The sequence below is a fragment of the Macrobrachium rosenbergii genome, chromosome 59 (assembly GCF_040412425.1).
Source record: "Macrobrachium rosenbergii isolate ZJJX-2024 chromosome 59, ASM4041242v1, whole genome shotgun sequence".
In the NCBI taxonomy this organism is placed as follows: Eukaryota; Metazoa; Arthropoda; class Malacostraca; order Decapoda; family Palaemonidae; genus Macrobrachium; species Macrobrachium rosenbergii.
The window spans coordinates 1,876,085-1,889,603 of NC_089799.1; the positions used below are offsets into that span (position 1 = coordinate 1,876,085).

General features: G+C 47.9%; 1 protein-coding gene across 4 annotated transcripts in view; it reads left to right on the forward strand.

Annotated features, from left to right (window-relative positions):
- Positions 1 to 13,519, forward strand: part of LOC136837462 (endoplasmic reticulum membrane-associated RNA degradation protein-like) — a 334,200-nt gene that overhangs the window by 107,067 nt on the left and 213,614 nt on the right. The window lies entirely within an intron of this gene.

Here is a 13,519-nt window from a genome sequence, read left to right on the forward strand (position 1 = left end):
GCTGGTGTTGGACAGCGCCGTAGTAGTACATTGCATAAACAGGGGCGGTTCCAAATCGAGTCGGATAAACCAGGTGATGTTAGCCATCTTCTCCCTGGCGGACAAACACAGCTGGCATTTGTCAGCTACCCATCTAGCGGGAGTGCGGAACGTAGTGGCGGATTCTCTATCCAGATCGAGTCGGAATGGTCCCTAGACAAGGACTCCTTCAACTGGGTCTGCCATCATGTTCCGGGACTTCAGGTAGATCTGTTTGCCACGGAGAGCAATCACAAACTCCCTTGTTATGTGGCTCCCAATCTAGATCCTCAAGCTTACGCCACAGATGCAATGTCCATAGATTGGAACAGTTGGGGGAGAATCTATCTGTTTCCCCCAATAAACATGCTGATGAAAGTCTTGCACAAACTCAGGTCATTCAAGGGTCAAGTAGCCCTAGTAGCCCCAATTGGCCGAAGAGCAACTGGTTCCCTCTTCTCCTGGAACTCAAGTTGCGGTGTCGTCAGATACCCAGACCCAGGCTGACTCAGATAGTACAAACGAGACTGTGTCAGCTTCCTCAAAAATTCTGAATGCCCTGGCTTTATGGACTTTATGAAGTTTGCCGCCAAAAGGGGGGCAAATATTGACCCTGTTAATACTCTGTTTATTGAATCTGATAAGAGAGATTCTACTCTCAGACAGTATGACTCAGCAGTCAAAAAATAGGCATCTTTTCTGAAGGCATCTGAAGCTCAAACTATGACCACTAATTTAGCGATAACCTTCTTTAGATCATTGTTTGAAAAAGGCCTAGCCCCGGCCACTATTACAACAGCAAAATCAGCTTTGAGAAAGGTGTTTTTGCATGGCTTCAAGATTGACCTAACAGACTCATACTTTTCTTCCATCCCTAGAGCATGTGCTCGTTTGAGGCCGGTAACACGCCCACATTCGGTTACCTGGTTCCTTAATGACGTTCTAAAATTAGCCTCAGATATTAATAATGCCCAATGCTCTTATCTAGATCTGTTAAGGAAGACTTTATTCCTGATTAGTTTAGCTTCAGGTGCCAGAATCTCAGAACTGTCTGCTCTCTCTAGAGGTGTCGATCACATAGATTTCCTCCCGTCAGGAGAAGTTCTGCTTTCCCCAGATCATAGATTCCTAGCGAAAAATGAAGACCCTCAAGATAGGTGGTCCCCTTGGAAGGTGGTTCCTCTTCCACAAGACCTGTCTTTGTTCCCAGTCGCTACCTTGAGGGCTTACTTGCAAAGAACTTTTCAGTGTTTGTCTGGTCCTCTTTTTATCAGGGAAAAAGGTGGAACACTTTCTTTAAAGGCTATAAGGCAGCAAATCCCATACTTCATTAAACAGGCTAATCCGGATTCAGTTCCCAAGGTTCATGATATCCGAGCAGTAGCTACCTCTACCAATTATTTTCATAATATGGATTTTGCCGAGTTGACAAAATACACGGGGTGGAAATCTCCATTAGTGTTTAAACGCCACTACCTGAAAACACTTGAAGCTCTGAAATTTCCTACGGTGGCTGTCGGGAGTGTCATCCCCCCACCTTAAAATTATCCTTTAACCTTATCCTTTCCCCCCCGCCCGCCTGCCTCATTTATTTACCCTGCCAATTTTCCTGGGCCAATCATACCTCACTGACTGGCTCCTCAATTTATATGATACTTGGAATTGTTGGCCTTAAGATTATGTTTATTGGAATTATGTTTTTGATGTGTGCTATTTTGTAGATTTAAGTCCTGAGGTACTTCTGTATTTTTGTATTCACTATTTTTGTACCTCCTTTCATGTTTTTTGCTGTACGTTTATATTTTCATGTCAATTTGTATGATTACATAGGCTTTGCCTAACTATTATTCTGATTTCCTCTGTTGTGAAATTCTGAATTGGTCATGGGAAATAATTAGACTTATTTTCTTATAATTGTTTTCTTACATCTTCACAGTCTTGGTATGGTTCTCTGTTACGATTTCACCGGGTGACACAGGGACGAGCTCAGAAAAGGGATTTTGACAAAGGAAAAATCTATTTCTGAGGGAGGCCCTGTGTCACCCGGTGATCCTCCCAGGTCCTAGTTTCCCCTGCACGGGCATACCAAGCCTGGGGATGGTGCTAGCCTGGAATGAGTTCAGATGGCGCTGGGGTCGCCGTTTGGCGGGCGGGTGAGTGCGGGAGCTGGGTCGGCTCTCTGCTCTTCCGGGGGTTTTGTCATTGGGATGTCTTCAGAGTGTGGTTCTGTGGTAGTGATGACTTCACTCACCCTTGCCCATACCGATGTCTATTTTCATTATAGATGCTCGATCTGGGGGTAGTAACCCCAGCATTCCTGATAGCTTTTTTCTCTGGTATGTTTAGCAATATTTAATACCTAGAAATTCGTGCTGGTAAGGAATTTCACCGGGTGATACAGGGCCTCCCTCAGAAATAGATTTTTCCTTTGTCAAAATCCCTTTTTTTTTCCCTCAATGTCCTGCTGAAATTGGGGTGCGTCCTATGCAGACATGCGTCTTTTAAGCCATCAAATACGGTATGTTGAACACCTGCTTTCTCCTTGAAGCGGGCACTAGGGGGCGTGGGGGGCCTGTGCTGGTGTTGCAGAGAAGAGTTGTGTTCGAGCTTGCTAAGGACATGTCTTCCCACTTAAGAGCCTTCACTGCCGTCCTTAGTCTGCCGTCTCTGGGTCCGCTGCTTGTTCTCTTGCCAGGTCTTTGTAGTCGATGCCGAGGTGAAGGGACTTGATTTCTACCCTTGACAGGACGTCGGCCACCGGGTTCTTCCTGCCAGGGACGTAGTTGATGGTGTACCTGAATTTGGAGATGGAGGTCAGGTGCCGCTGTTGCTTTGTAGACCACGCATTCCTGGCTTTGCAAATGCATGTACCAAGGGTTTGTGATCTGTCAGGATTGTGAATTCAGTCCCCTCCAGCAGGTACTTGAAGTGTCTCACGGCTTGGTAGATAGCCAGCAGTTCTCTGTCGAAGGCACTGTAGCGGGTCTCTGCTGGCGAAAACTTGTGGCTGAAGAAGGCCAAGGGATGGGGGGTGCCATTCACAAGCTGCTCGAGTACTGCACCACAGGCGATGCTGCTGGCATCCGTTGTCAACCTGAGGACAGCAGTGGGGTTGTGGTAAGTTAAGGTAGTGACACTGGAGAGGGCTCTCTTTGTTGCAATGAATTCCTGCTGCTGCGAAGCCTCCCATGTCAGTGTTTTTGGTTTGCCCTTCAGGATTGACGTCAGGGGGTACATAGTGCGGGCAACGTCTGGGATGAAACGTTGGTAGTAGTTTATCATCCCGAGAAATTCCTGAAGGGCCTTGATGGTTTGTGGTTTCGGGAACTTCTTTATAGCTTTTAATTTAGAGGCCGTGGGGTGCACTCCTGCTGGGGAAATCTCATGGCTGAGGAAGTCTACTTTTTCTTTCCCGAAAATGTACTTGTTGAACCTGACGACTAGTCCTCTGTCCTGCAGACGTTTCAGGACAGCATGGACGTGGCGAAGGTGTTCCTCTGGGGACCTGGAGAAGATGAGAATGTCGTCAACGTAGCAGATGCTGAAAGGCAGATCCCCCAGATGGTGTCCATTGGGAGCTGAATGTGGCACCTGCATTCCTGAGACTGAAGGTGGAATAGGAAAATGTGTAGCTCCTGAAGGGCGTGACGATGGCAGTCTTTGGGACATCGTCAGGATGTACAGTACAGGGACTTGGAAGTATGACTTTGGCGGGTCCATCTTGGAGAAAATCTTTGCTCTGCGGAGGGCACCCGTCAGGTCTTGCATGTTAGGGAGGGGGTAGTGGTCTGGTGTTGTTAGTAAATTCAAACGCTGATAGTCCCCGTAGGGCCTCCTTGAACCATCAGATTTCTTTATCACGTGGAGGGGAGAAGCCCACGGGCTTGATGCTTTTTTACAGACGCCCATCCGTTCCATCTCTGCGAAGGCCCGTTTGGCGTCTTGTAATTTCTGTGGGGACAGCTGTTGGAACTTGGCATGGGTTGGTGGGCCCGTCGTGGTGATGTGATGGAAGATGCTGTGCTTTGCTGAAGCCCCAGGTGACTGGCGTAGCTCTGGTTTGAATATGTCCGGGAACTCCTGTAGGAGGGATGTGTAGCCGTTGGGGGCTGTGGAGCAGATGATGGGCATTCCAGGTCCGGTGGAGAGCTGACGGGAGTGGCAGGTTCCTGTGTTGAGGAGGCATTGTCTTGCGATGTCGACTAGAAGTCTGTGGTGTCCTAGGAAATCTGCGCCCAGCAGGGGGAACTTTACATCCTCGATGACGAAAGGCCAGTGGTATCTGCTTCCCAGAATTGAGATAGTCCGAGTCGTCGTGCCATACGCACAGATGGGAGTTCCGTTTGCTGCTATGAGGGCGGGTGTTGAGTCAGGTATTCTTTCTCAACCTTCCTTGGATGGCGGGAAAACTGACCGCATTGCCCCCGTATCTACTAGCAGGCACCGTTCGGAAATTTCGTCTCTGATGAAGAAACCTGCTGGGCCCGGGGAGTTGGATTTCGTGGTCACAGATGTTACTTGTGGCCGCTTTTGTCGTTTTTTGTGAAGGAACAGGGAGGCCTGCAGTTTCTGGCGTTGGTTCCAAACTTTGTGGAAGAAACACCACGCTGGGTTTGACCATGTCTTGTGTTCCTTGAGTGTGTCTTCTTTCTGTAAACAGCATTGATGTCTCCATTGTCATCGTCGTCGTTCTCCTCCGTTAGGCTGCAGGCTCCCAGGGCGGCAGCTGCGAGGACGGTGGCATTTTTCGAGGCCTTGGTGGCCTTGTATAGTTTCTGGGCGCTGTCGACTAAGGCATCCATGTCAAAGGTGTCTGCATCCATTATCTGGCGCCTAACTTCCTGCTGGAGGCGCTGAAGGAAGATTGCTTTTGTTAAATCTACCGTTCTTCTCCTCCCATTTTTGTCCCAGCCTGGCAGTGTTACCAACCCCCGTAGTTCGTCCCAGGCTTCCCTGGGTGATGCTTCTCTGAGGGGCTGGGATAACAGGTCGAGTGCGTGCTGCGCTCTCTTGGTCACGGGCATGGAGTAAGATTGCATCAGTTTATCATTCAAGGCTGCGTATGTAACCTTGTCCGGTTGCGCGTCGAGCCAGGGGGAGATTCTGTTGAACACCTCTTCTGGGAGCGTCGTCATGGTGATGTTGGATTTGATAGCATCTTCTCAGATGCGCGCCATGCGAAAATGCACGTCTGCGCGCAGGAACTATGATGCCGTGTTTTGCCCCGAAAATGAGGGAAGTTTGACCGCGTCTGGCGTACAGACAGTGCTTGCGGGTTCGCATTGAGGTTCAGATTCTGACATCTTTGCTACTCATGTACCAAAATGCGGGAAAATGCGCCGTATTGGGCCCGTTAATGTTGCTGATTGTTCGAGTGGTCGAACGAAGTGCCAAAACATGCCCTTTTTGGGTACAGTACATCATATTTAGTCCGTTAATGGCACAGTTTCTGCCAGGAAGGGAGCTATCAGAGGCATAAACTTTGCGCCATAGTTAGTCTGCTAAAGGCTCTCTGATGGTAGGCTGCAGCCGTATTTAGTCCATTAATGGCTGGGCCAAAATCGTCCCTTTTCTGGGGTCACCAGTGTGGGGTTCAAAAAATGTCAGAAGTGAAAGACTGATCCTTTATTATTATTTTCAACAGGTGTTTATAATACAGAAAGCGGACGGAAAGGTAGCAGGCAACCTGAGGCCCCCGCTGCGTCCATAGGAAGGTTGTGTTTGTTAACAGGCATAAAAAGACATATATATAAGACAAGTATATATATATCAGTGGACAGGCCGTACAATGATGCATACAATGAGATACATAAAGAATCTGAAATCCTGTATCAGCAAGTAACATATATGATGTGATTAATGTACATATGAAGAGAGAAACACAAGAAAGGAGAGGCTATTTGACGCCCTTACACTACTCTTATCTCAGCCAGTTTAAATGCCTGTGAAGTGTTGTACGTAGCTGTTCTCTCTCTCTCTCTCTCTCTCTCTCTCTCTCTCTCTCTCTCTCTCTCTCTCTCTCTCTCTCTCTCTCTCTCTCTCTCTTGTATATCAGTATGTACTGTACATATCCTTTTAATGAAAATAATATCAATTACTGTACCATAAACATAAAAAAAAACACGAAAATGAACAAATCCAGGAATTTCAAAACTGATGATGGAGGTATTGTTGCCATATTTTTTTGTTTTGTCTAATTTATTGTAACATATTTCATTACAAGTTTAGTTGACTTATCTCTGTTGATGTTTCATCTCTAATCTCCATAAAAATATTTGAAAAACAAAATTTCATGTATGCAAAACTCAACATTCTACTCTCATTCCAGCCAGTTTAAGTGCCTGTGAAGTGTCCCCAGTTGTTCTCTCTCTCTCTCTCTCTCTCTCTCTCTCTCTCTCTCTCTCTCTCTCTCTCTCTCTCTCTCTCTCATTGACATAAGAGAGAGATTGATTTATTATATATGTATGTTTTATATGTTTTGTACAGTATAGTTTCATAGATAAATGTGATGTTACTTTGTCATTCATTTTTTCATATTTTCCATGCTATAGATGCAGACTGGAAAATTAAATGAAATTAATTAGCAAATATTTCAGATACTGTACAGTATGCTCTATCATCCAAAAACACTTTGCAGTACAGTAATATAATTTCAGATACATCTTACATTACCATTAAAAGAGAGAAAGAGAGAGAGAGAGAAAGAGAGAGAGAGAGAGAGAGAACTGAGGTTTTTATGTACATTGGTAAGCTGCTTTGTGATTTTGTGGGATTTTAATGTAGCATTTTACTATTGATATTTTCCTGTTTACATTAAAATTAATATTTGGAAATTAGTAAATCATTTTTTTATCATAAAAAATGTATTGAGTCATGAAAATGAAATGAAAATACAGTAATTAATGAATATTGCTCTATGAAGAAATTTGCGAATTAGTAAAATTTCCCCCTCAGACAAGTGAATAATGTTCCACAAAAATCCACAACAAAATGAAACAATGAAATGTGAAACGCATAAAAACGGAGGGGCTCTGCATAGTAGCCCAGTAGTTTGACTGTTTAATATCCTTTACTAGACTAGTCAGAGGCTAATTACGGCGTACCTTCTTAAGGTACGTTTTGGCGTTCTCGAACAGTTTGGCCCTGCCATTCAGAAGTCATTAACGGAACCACACAGAGTATATAGTTTTGACTTCTGATGAGCCCCAAACACCATTAACGGGCTGAATACGGCGCTTATTTCGTGTTTTGATGTGACTCAAAATGTCAGACACAGGTAGAAAGTCGTTCTGAGAACACAGATTTTCTGCATCCCCCTTTTGCCTTCGAAGGCAGCAATAACCCAGGCGATGAAACTGCCACTGTTCTCATGGCAAAATACCGCATCCTGGTTCCTGCAGGCAGACGTCCATTTCCACGTAGCTAAAATCAGGGATGAGGAAACCGAAGTGGACGTCACCATGACAACGCTGCCGGAGGAGGGCAAAGTCAAGTACAAAGACCTACAAAAGAAACTCACTGACACGTACTCCATGTCCGTCCCAGAGAGGGCCCAATGCGCCCGTGATCTGATGAACCAGCCCCTGGGAGATGCATCACCCACAGATGCCTGGGATGAACTACGAGGTCTCCTGATGCTGCTGGGCTTTGACTCAGACGGACAGAGGAGGGAGATCAGCTTGTCGCGGGAAATATTCCTGCGGCGCCTTCCGCAGGAGGTGAGGGCACAAATCATGGAAGCAGATGCGCTCTCGATGGACGAATTGGTGAGCCTCGCACACAAATTCCATAAGGCCACCAAGGCCTCCAAGCACACCGCAACACCTGCAGCTTGGTAGCAGAAGCAGCCAAAGAGGGGGACATGAATGTGGTATACAGGAAGAAGGCACCGCCGCAGCAGCAGAAGACGAGGACAAATCCAGCCGGGTGTTACTTCCATCGGAGGTTCAGAAAGGACGCCAAGAATTGCAGAGTCCCCTGTTCTTTCACAAAAAACTAGGAAGGCGGCCACCCATAGCTAGCAACAGTGGCTGCAAACCTTAGAGAATCCCAGCCAGTAGGATTCTTCATCCATGACACCATATCGGGATGATGGATGCTGATAGACACGGCGGCTATGCATTCGGTATTTCTGCCGTCGGGGGAAGACCGCGACCGCACATCCAGTGCCACAGCCGCACTAGTGGCTGCAAATGGAAACCCCATCCGCTGCTATGGAACTCGGACCCGCAGAATATCCATCCTGGGCCATAAATATGAATGACCCTTCATCATTGCGGATGTCAAGTTATCCTTACTAGGTGCTGATTTCCTCGCACGACATGGACTGCTGGTAGACGCCGGCCAAAAACACCTGCTGGATACCGGAACCTGCCACTCCCATCCGTTTTGTGCCAGATTGGGAATGCCTGCCTTATGCTCCATCTCACCGAACAAATACAACGCCCTCCTGCACGAATTCTCAGATGTCTTCAAGCCAGAACTGCATCAGGTGCCAGGTACCCAGGCCAAGCACGGCATCCATCACCACATCACCACCACAGGCCCGCCAACACATGCCAAGTTCCACTGCGTGCCGCCCAAGAAACTCCAGGATGCTAAACGAGCATTTGCCGAGATGGAAAGGATGGGTATCTGCAAAAAGGCATCGAGTCCATGGGTGTCCCCCCTCCAAATGGTGAAGAAACCAGGTGATTCCTGGAGGCCCTGTGGGGACTATCATCGGCTGAACCTAGTGACAACACTGGACCACTATCCCCTGACAAACATGTAGGACCTAACAGGAGCCCCTGCACGAGGCCAAGATGTTCACAAAAATGAATTTGCTCAAGTCCTATTTTCTGGTGCCAGTACATCCCGATGATGTTCCGAAGATAGCCATCATCACGCCGTTCGGGACATGTACCTTCTCCTACTCCACCTTTGGCCTCGGGAATGCCGGGGCCACATTCCAACATCTGATGGACAGCATCTTGGGTGACCTACCTTTCTGCACCTGCTACATGGACAACATCCTGATCTTCTCCAGGTCCCCGGAGGAACACCTGGGTCACGTCCGGGCTGTGCTGAAACGCCTTCAGGAGAACGGATTGGTTGTCAGATTCGACAAATGTACCTTCAGAGTGGAGATGGTAGACTTCCTGGGACATGTGGTCTCTCCAACAGGTGTCCGCCCCATGACCTCCAAGGTGGATGTAGTGAAGGATTTTCCAACACCAAAAACGATCGAAGTCCATGCAGGAGTTCCTTGGCATGGTCAACTACTATTGACGATTCTTGCTGGACATTGCCCGCATCATGTATCCCCTAACTGGAGTGCTGAAGGGGAAGCCAAAAGCACTGACTTGGGAAGTCCTGCAGCAAAAGGAGTTCGAAGAGACGAAGGCAGCCCTTGCCAAAGCCACCACCTTAACACATTAAGACCCCATCACCCCTCCTGAGACTTACCATCGACGCCAGTAACGTCTCTTGCGTATTTTAGCAGCAAGTTGAAGTCTCCGGAGACTTGCTACAGTGCATTCGACAGGGAACTGCTGGCAATCTACCAAGCCGTGTGGCACTTCAAGTACCTCTTGGACGGCAGCCCATTCATCATCCTGACAGACCAAAAGCCATTAGTACATGGGTTCACGAAGGCGGGAGACGCATGGTCGGCAAGACAGCAACAGCACCTGGGTTCTATCTCCAAGTTTGGATGCACCATCAGTTACGTCCCCGGCAAGATGAACCTGGTAGCTGATGCCTTATCAAGGATTGAAATAAATTCAGTCCACCTGGGCATAGACTACGAAGACTTGGCGAAGGAACAGGCCACAGACCCGGAAACGGCAGCTTACCGCACGGCACTTACCGTACTGAAGTGGGAAAACGTGTCAATAGGTGAAGCCTGATCAACACTTCTCTGCAACACCAGCACAGGCCTCCCACGCCACCTGATATCCGCATCACGAAGAAAGCAGGTTTTCAACATTGTCCATGGGCTGTCCCATCCATCAGGATGAACAACAACACACCTGATGACAGAGAAATTCGTGTGGCAAGGGATCAGGAAGGACGTACAAGAATGGGTGAAGAACTGCATACCGTGCCAGACAAGTAAGATCACAAGGCACACGGAATCAGGCATCAGAGACTTCCCTCAACCATGATGGTGTTTTGAGTACATCCACATAGATGTCGTAGGACCTCTGCTGCAATCAGGGGCCGCCAGATACCTTGTGACAGTCTTAGACCGTTCCACAAGATGGCCAGAAGCAACCCCAATGGTAGAAGCATCAACAGGCGCCTGTGCGGAAGCCCTACTATCAAGTTGGATAAGCCATTTTGGTGTGCTGGATGATATAACTACAGACAAGGGCCCAGCATTCTTGTCGGAACTCTGGGTCTTCCTGGCACGCTTGATGGGGACAACACTCCACAGTACGATGGCATACAACCCTGCGGCCAACTGTATAGTGGAAAGGACCGACCATTCATTGAAAGCAGCTCTGATGGCACATTGTAAAGACGAGAATTAGAAGGCGCAGCTGCCTGGGTCCTGCTGGGTCTCCGCACTGCACCAAGAAGAATCTCCCTCAGAAAAAGTCTATGGCGAAACATTGGCCGTACATGGAGAATTCTTCTCCATGGAGCCGGGCGACCCAGTACACCCCTTCCAAAACTAAGAGAAATTGCAAAGAAGTTCACACCCTGCCGGAAGACTTTCGCGGACAGGACCCATAACTTCAGCCCAGAAGGCCTGAAAACCTGTACACACGTCTTCATGAGGAACGACGCCCACCGCCCACCCTTGACCAGACCATACAGAGGACCATACCAAGTCGTCAGTAGAACATCCAAGGCCTACCTCATCAACATCCATGGAAGACTGGATATCTGTCGAGAGGTTAAAGCCAGCCTTTCTAATGGACAGCGGAACCTGGGAGGAAAACGGCAGACATCCCAGAATTCCTCCACAAAACAAGACCTCGGATGAAGAGGTCAGCATCCGGAAATGAGGCCGAGGACGTCCCAAGGGCCGCACTAAGGATGTCATCTGCCCGGCAAAACCGCTGGACGACTCAGTAGTCAAATCCACCCCACAACCTCGATATCAAGAACTTGGGGTCGGCTCCTGCTCCCAAGAAGATACCATGATTAACATTCAACAGATCTTCCAATCATTATTTCATAATAATTGTGTTGGTGGGGGGGCGGGGGGGGGAAGTACTTGTAAAGACGTCTTCTCTAGCCATTAATTACGATCATGTATCGCATCTATCAGTGCAGCAAGGATCTCATGTATATATTTGTATGTAGAATTTCTTGGCCTTTTTGCCAATATATATTTTATCACTGTATGTACATTATGTCTCTTGTTATTGTTATTTGATTAACTGTTAACAAATTGCTCTCACTCAGCGTGCGGGTCACAGAGACCTGGGGTCAGGCACCATGATTCTGTCCACATGCTGCTATGTATACCTTATGCCCAGGTAATAAATCAATCAGTACCCAGTTCTGTCTTCTTTGACCTCACAACTTAACCAAGAAACAAGTCCAGGTGTGCTGAACCTCCAGTGGGTTCGAGACTTCCTTTCCTCCCACCAAAAGTGAGTCTATCCTAAACTTAAGACCTAGGTTTGTTCCACATATGAACAAAGGACAAATTTTCAATTAATTTGTATTTTTCATAGCAAACAAACCTATGGCGTTAACGTATATCACCCACCTTGCAACCCCTCAATGGATTCCCTGGGCTGGAAGAAACTGATATGTCTCGGTGTTCTTGGGTGAAGGTAGGTCGGTTGTTTCCTCCTGTCTCACTTGAGTACACAAACCCCGTTACCACCAGTGCCTTGTTCTACAATTTTTATGTTTTATACCGGTTTCCAGCTGGCGCTAGAAGATTTATCCTAATGTTAAGACCTAGGCTTGTTAGCTATGAAAAATGCAGTTTTATACATGAACTTACCTGTTGTTTACATATAGCTGTAATTCTCGATCTCGACAGAAAATTCAAAACTGGCGGTCCCGCTAATATATGGTGAGTGATACAACTACCGCCCTCTACCAAGTACCTGGATCCATTTCCATCAACAACTAATCATATTTTCTCTGTCGGGGCCGGCGACTAGTCGTCTGCTCCTCTTCAGGAAATTCATCGGTGCTTTTCGATATTTCTTTGGTGAAGTACCCACTTTTGTTGATGGTTCTGGCTTGTTTTTGGCTTTGGTTGAGATTTTTCTAGTTATGTCTGATTCAGGATCTCAAATTAGATATTGCGGGGGGGGGTTGTAAACTCGAATGTCTCGGTCTAACATAGACCCTCACTCTTCTTGCTCTAACTGTAGAGGGAAATTGTGCACGAATCTGGATAGATGTGATGAAAGTTCGTCTTTGTCTGTGCTTGATTGGCAAAAGTTGGCTAAGTATCAGGCAAAATTAAGTAAAGATAGGGCACATAAGGCTTCGCCAGAAGTTCCTCCCAGAGTAGGAGTAGTATTGCCTCTTGTTCTGTTCCTGTTACCCCTCCTGTTCCTATTCCTGCCCCGGAACCTGTTGTTTCCAACCCACTACCGTGTCAGACCTTCGGGCAGAATTTGATGGTAAGATTTCGGCTCTTTTCTCTGCGATAGAGAAGATTGGCCAGGATGTGAGTGCGATGTCTAGACATCGAAGTGTTGCAGTGATAATGTTGTGGAGGAGGTGACTGTTCGTCCCCTCGCGCTCCTAGGTCTAGGCCTCTGTCCGGCTCCCAGGGCTCAGGAGAAGACATGCCGAAAGCCGAAGGGAGGCGAGTGGGGTCTGCTCACGAGCAGTTGCTCCCTCTAACAGTCCTGTTGCGTCCCAGGCTGTTGCAGCTCGCCATAGTAAAGCGATCTTGGAAGTGTCTTCTTGTGCTTCTGTTTCGTCGAGGAGGAGTTGGAAGCAGTCAGAGTCTAGTAGGCCGCTGAAGACACGCAGAGCTTCCTCTCAAGTCAAGTTCCTATCAAGAAACTTTCGGCACGTTCTCCTCTTCCGTCTTGTAGCTTTTGGGATAGCCCAGAGATCTCTTCTTCTTCTTCAGGCAGTCCGGATGTACGTTCTACGGATCGTGCGCGGCGCGGATCCTCCTGTTAGCATGCAAGTAGCGGCTTCCTTCCCGTTGGATCCCAAGTCGGCTTTTATGCCTCCGGTTCCTGCCCCCCTTTCGCAAGAGGACAAATTGGACAAGATTTTGAGACTTTTCGAAGGTTTTAAAGCACCAGCACTTCAGGATCCTTCTGCAACTGAGGCTCCGGTCTCTGCTCCCGCTCACGCACCTGGCTCCGCTTCCGCTCGCGCGCCTGGCTCCGCTTCCGATCGCGCTCCTGGCGCCACTTCCGCCCGCACCGGCCGCACTCACGACGCTACTTTGGCGCTTGGCGCCTCTCCGCAACACGTTTCCAAGGCGCACAATGTTTGCGCTTCTGGCGCTACCGTGGTTTTGGCGCCTCTTTGGCTCTCGGATCTTCTAAGGCTCTGACTCCTCTCAAGCTCA